Source organism: Nycticebus coucang, chromosome 3, assembly GCF_027406575.1.
Source record: "Nycticebus coucang isolate mNycCou1 chromosome 3, mNycCou1.pri, whole genome shotgun sequence".
NCBI lineage: Eukaryota > Metazoa > Chordata > Mammalia > Primates > Lorisidae > Nycticebus > Nycticebus coucang.
This window is the reverse complement of record NC_069782.1, coordinates 35,138,725-35,145,255: the sequence shown is the minus strand read 5'-3', so window position 1 is coordinate 35,145,255 and position 6,531 is coordinate 35,138,725. Positions and strand designations below refer to the sequence as shown.

General features: G+C 34.4%; 1 pseudogene; it reads right to left on the bottom strand.

Moving 5' to 3' along the window:
- Positions 1 to 2,664: 2,664 nt before the first annotated feature.
- Positions 2,665 to 2,801, bottom strand: LOC128582972 (uncharacterized; annotated as a pseudogene).
- Between the last annotated feature and the right edge of the window lie 3,730 nt (positions 2,802 to 6,531).

The window sequence follows — 6,531 nt, the reverse complement described above, 5'->3', positions numbered from 1 at the left end:
TTTCCCTGAGGGTATTTTTCTTTCTAAATCATTTTGTACAGAAATAGAGTACAAACTGAAAGCACAAGTATTATTGGCCTGAGGAAACAGATCTCGGATCTTGGTGTAAACAGCTTTGAAGGAAGAAGCCACACATCTAAAAAGTAAGAGTTCATGGCATAGAAGTTAGAGTTATATCCTGTAAGTTAAAGAAAACTAAAATAAACCAGACCAGTAATGCTTGAGAATATCAATAACAATGTTCTCACAAACTTAAGCAAAAAAATTGATTATTCCATAGCTGTGGTAGTAAATAGTCATCAGAATGTAGTTACTGATCAATGGCAACTCACTGAACACACTTTGCAAGCCAACCCATCAGTGCCAAATGTCTCATTTACGATAAGCAGCTAATAAAAAACAGATGATTCCAGTACATATGCATCTGCTTGATAAATGACAAACACCCCACTTCCAATCAGCAGCGGATACAGTTCATGTCAGCCCCCCGACACTTCTGAAAGTCTCCCAATTTGTGAATTCTGCCATTACCAAAATCTCTGTGGATGATTAGCTCCTAGCAATGTCAGGAAATAACCTGTGGAACAATAAAAATTCTTCCCTAATATGGTAAGTGAGAACTTAAAGTTTTTCAGAATTTTAAGTATCAATGGTGGTTTCATCATCCTATGAATTGTCTAAAACTAAGCCAAATAATATCAAAGAGATCCACTGTTACTCTGTATCCTGGCAGAAAAACATCATTAATCCTGTGTGAAAAATTATCACTCAGTCTTTCTAAACTGTTTTTATACACAATAGCTGGGTTCTATTGAAAAGTCAAAAGCTTGACGTAAAATATGATCACATGGTCAAAATGCATTGAAAATGGATTGTGAAAACACCTAGAGATGATTAATACAAGAGTTATCAAAGTTACTTTAAAATACTGATATTACATTCAAGAAAACTGAGGAATGAAATGTGAAAAGCAGGCGATTTTTAACATAGTTTCAATCTATTACAAAGCATTGAAAGGATAGTAAAGAATTGAAAAATATACAATATCTGAAATTAAGAACTCATTAGATGGAATTATCAGCTGCAAGGGTATGTGGAAGTGCTTAAGGGAAGAGTCACAGCTTGATGTGCTTGCGTTACTAGTAATAATGATTTTATAAGCGTAAAACCACTATTCAAGTATTATAAGTAGGCTAGGAATTGAATTAAGAAAACGATTGCAGAGGATGGGCAAAAGAAAACAGAAATAGGAGACAAATGGATGCGGAAAATCATGATCCTAGCTCAAGGCACTGCTAGAGGCCTGGCACCTTTAAAACTTAATCAGCATTTTGCTGAAATTTCACCCATGGCCCAGAACGACTCAGCGGCCTCTGTGGTCTCTCAGCAGGTGCAGGCGAGAATCACTGAGGTGGGTGGGGCTGTTCACCCTCTGAGAGGGAGTGCGTTTGTAAAGTTAGGTGTGCAGAATGTTTAAACTTTGTTAAACATGGCAAGATTTGCTCTGGACTAAATAAAGAGATAAAATATCTCTTTGCTTCCGTCATCTTGGTATGACCAGAAGTGTCTCTCTGAGCAACAAGCTTCGTGAGTATTAATCGTCACCTCCGAGATTTATGCGTGACTTCTTTGGGGTCTTTTCTGCTGTCCTGCTTTTGGACTGTTTTTCACCCTCCATCCTCTATTTGTGTTAAAGATCATAAATACCTTGAAACAGTAAAGGTAAAACGTAGTTACTTTTTTCTAATTAATGTAGTTAAAGAAATAGTTTAGTTAGAAAAATGCAAGCATAGCAAGAACCATATGAGAATTGTTTGCCTTTCCTCGTGAGGTTTATGATTAAAACAATGGTGTGTGAAATAAAAAGGGAACTAGCCCAGAGCAAAGGGCTGCATGTGTGTGAGGCCTCGGGAGGAAAGACACGCAGTCTCCTGGCCCTGCCAAACTATTAAAACTGCCCCTTGTTTCTTATTTTTTCATTTTCTTCCTCCTTTCCCCATCAACCCATTGGGAGGAAACCTACAGCATTGTTGGGGCTGGCGCCCAACATCAGCAATCCAAAAATAGAAGGTTTAATTAACAAATATTTTCCCAAATACTGCTGGGATCTAATCTTCTGTAGGGATTTTGGTAATAACTCTTGAAGACAGTTACTTTAGTAGAACAAGTGAAACACTTCGGAAAATTATTTGGTGATATCTACTAAATATAAACAAAGAGGGCCAGGGGCAGTGGATCATGCCTGGAATCCCAGCACTTTGCTCCAAAAGACAGGTGGACTGCCTGAGCTCACAGGTTTGAGACCAGCCTGAGTCAGAGGAAGACCCCATCTCTAAAAATAGCTGGGCTTATGGCTAACGCCTATAGTGCCAGCTAATTAAAAGGCTGAGGCAAGAGGATCACTTGAGCCCAAGAGTTTGAGGTTACTGTGAGCTGTGACACCAGAGCACTCTGTTCAGGGTGACTCAGTGAGACTCTGTCTCAAATTATATAAGAAACATATATATATATATATATATATATAAAGAATATATATATAAAGAAATCATTTCTAGGTACCTACGAAAGAGAAATGAGTGAATATATCCACCGAAAGATATGTTCTGAAATATTAGTAGTTTTATTTATAATTGCAAAAATTAAAAGAAAATCAAATGTGTATCAGCTGAATATATAAATAGATGACGTAAATTGCAGACATCTTACATAGCTAGAAAAAGATTGAACTACTGCTATGTACAACAAAATGAATAAATATCACAAATCCACACTTGATCTTAGCCAAAAGGCCGAGAAGCGATGAAATATCACAAATCCAATGTGTGAAGTAAAACCAACACTGAGCACTCGCAGTAGTTTTATATAGGTATTATTCATAAATGGACAACATTAATCTATGGTAGAAATGATGTATATTAAAATGGTGACTGATGCTAAATTCACCTCAAAATCTGTAATCAGGATAGAAAAACACATCTACTCCTTGTTTAAAAAAGCCAAAAAACACACATCTACTTATTAAAAAAAAAAAAAAAAATTGGATGGGGGGGACAATTCTAAAAGGAAATGAAAAAAGTAAAATAAAAGTTTCAGCCAGAAAGTATCATTCTCCTAATCTTCTTTAGTGCTTGACTTTTCCTAATCCTTAGAACTCAGCTAAGTAAGGATTTAAAGCTACAACTGGAGTACAATATTCTGGGTAGGAAAAAAAGAACTGTTTTTGGATTTCATTTTACATGTTTTCAGAGTATCCACAAGAGAACTTGGGTAATGCTAAGTTTTATGCCTTGAAATTAATTTCTTGAAAATGGTGTTTGAGAACTCTGCTAACAGACAGTGACCTCATTCTGAATAACTGAGAAAGAGGGGATGTCTCAATGGTCATCTCAAAGGCATAGAAAATGAAACAGCTGTTTCTCATTATCACCTACCCTGGTGGTACAAAAGTAACATTTCCTCGCCTTCGCAAAAGTCTAAGGTAGTAATTAGATCTGCTTTCTTCTTTTATCATAAATATTATAGTTTATTGAAGGCACTAATCCAACCATGTTGATTACATTACTTGTAGTTAACGAAAGTAGAAAATTGTTTATTTTTTTAAATGACTTGTTACACCTCTGGCTTTAGTAGAGTAACTAAAATATAAGCTCATTTGAATTTATATGTATAAATTAAAACTATTGATAGATGAGACTGTAGTATTAACATGTTTTATGTTTTTATGCTCTCTGACAACTCTTAAAAAAATAAAACAACACACATAGTATAAATGTATGCCAACCCAAAATGGGTTTGGAACAGCTGGCATTCCAATACAATCATTCTGAATATAATGCTATTTAAATGGAGGCAACTGAGGATTGATGGTTTTTCAAATGTAAATCCAGTAAGAATATAATAAAAAGGTAAAATATGACAGCAAGTTCTGTATAGTGCACTAAAAATTAAGAAACAGAATTATACTTCTTAAATCTCAGACACTTTTATGTATATAAAGAGAGTACAAATATTTTTTTAAAAAAAATTAAAACATTCTAAGTTTCTTAATCTAAATACTATAATATGTTACTCAAGTTATATTGTAGCAATAGCATGACTACTGGGGGTGCTTTGTTTGTGCTTGTGTGCGTAGGTATTACAGTTTAATTTTAATTATTATGGATACTATACACATGTTTGTATTTACATATCATCTATAGTATTTTTCCTCATTGATTCTTCTTTCTCTTTATAAACAAAGTAGACTTAGTTTCTTTTGAGCTAAGTCAGAAATTTCCAGAGCAACTAGCTAACAGAAGAAAAATAAAATAGATTTTTCCAGCCCGGGGCTGTCCCTTTATGCCAGACAACACTTTCTATTGATCCTCCTCTATTTATTTCTAATTTTGTTGCCACTGATTGAGTTGAGCTCTAAATCTTGTGATGGCTTACATGCTGTTAGGATGCTGCATTGCTCTCAGAAGCACAAGGTAGCTATGTTCTTATTTTAAACTCTAATTTGGTCTTATTTGCAGCAAATTAAGGTGCCTGATGTAGCATTTTAGCACCAAAAATGCTTTCTTTATTCACCCTCACAGGAAGCACAGTGTATGTGGTCAATACAAATGTGTGCTTTAGATCTCTACCATAGAAATTGTGAACCGGATAAACTAAAATAAATTACCTCCCAACCCACCAATAAGTTTGTCAGATAATGTGTACATTTATGGTCATATTGCAACATTTTTTTTTTTTTTGGCTTAAAACTTGCCAGAAGAACAAAATGTGGCATGAAAAGAGCTGAAAGACACACTTATCTTAAAAATTGTCTTCTATTATAAATGCTAATATTGAACTTAGAATAAGGTTTAGTTTTGAAGAGATGTCTCAGTAAAAGACCATGCATGTATTACATTTACTCAGACATACACTGAATGCTATTGATTTCTTATATAAAATTATTTTAGAATATTAAAATTAGAGTAGTACAATTTATGAAGAAAATAATTGAATGAAAAAGAATAAGAACCTAGAAAATAGCCCAAATGAGCTATTGTCCTGTGTATTATGTTTAGGTAAGACTTTATGCTTAAAACACAGTATAGGTATTTGATAGGGGAAAGAATGCTTCGTAGATAAAAGAAAACAGAAGTAGACTTTTAGAATTCTAGAAAATATAATTAAATGTATATTGTGAAATGTAGGTACTAGTTTTACATTTTGTTTCAAGGTATGAAATTAAGGGTGGCAATGATATTTTTAAAAACCTTCTTTGTTTTGCTTTTGGATGGCCGTGTGTGTCTTTCCTGTAGACTTATTAAACTTCAGGCTTTCTTTTCTAGGTCATGAGTATTACCTTAATCATTTTTTAAAATTTCAGCTTAATCCAATGTACTCAATTCTGATATGAGGTCAATTGATGACCTAGTACACGGTGGAGGGTGGGGGAATAAGGGAGCAGAGAGAAGGAAGCAGGGAGAGGGTAGGGGGAGTCACAGAGTGTGCAAATGTCTTTATGGTAAAATATCTTTTATTTTCTTTTGGGTATATACTTAGTAATGGGATTACAGGATCAAATGGCACATCTACTTAAAACGATCTAAATTATTAAAAAAGATTATCCAACTTATTATAATTGACCATACTTGATAATCTTACAAAAGTTGCTTAACTATTTTTAAGGAAAATAAAAGTTAATGCTATATATTAAAATTCCCATAGTCACACTTAATAAACCTCTCAAGAAAACATATTATCTCACATTCACTACTCAAGAATGATGATAATCAAATTCTGCAACAAAAGGTAACTAATGTATGACATACAACTTTCAGCTCCTAGAAACTTTCTAGAATTCTCATGTGCCTTAATGGTCGCTTTAGGCACAATGTCACATTATGGTAGTCGGAATTTATGTTTAGAGAGGCCAATCCCGAGCTAATTGACCCTTATCTGTCACCCTTATTTTCATCTCTAGATTTTTTTATCTGATTTTAGCATCATCAAATTATTTGCAATGCCCTACTAGGTGATTCAGGTTGATCACAAGCTTGGGATTTGCTCTTGGAAAGGGAGGTTAATAAAATATCAAAACTCGGGTAGGTTACATGTTTATCTTGAACCATTTTCTAAGTAAAATTATAAATTCAACTGTACTGTCAACATGAGAAAAGTGGTTGAAATTTTGCACAATGTCTAAGTGGAAAGAGACTTCATAAATAAAACAGAAGTTTGTCAGTTATTCTTTATTGCCTGTGCAATACATTTTTAAATATGGCTTTATTAGGGCTTGGTGGCTCATGCCTCTAATCCTAGCACTCTGGGAGGCCAAGGTTGGTGAATTGCTTGAACTCACGAGTTCGAGACCAGCCTGAGCAAAAGCAAGACCCTGTCTCTACTAAAAAATAGAAAAACTGAGGCAAGAGGACTGCTTTGAGCTCCAAAGTTGGAGGTTGCTGTGAGCTATGATGATGTGGCAACTCTACCCAGGGCAACAGCTTGAGATGCTGTCTCAAAAAACAAACAAAAATATGGCTTTATAATACATAATTT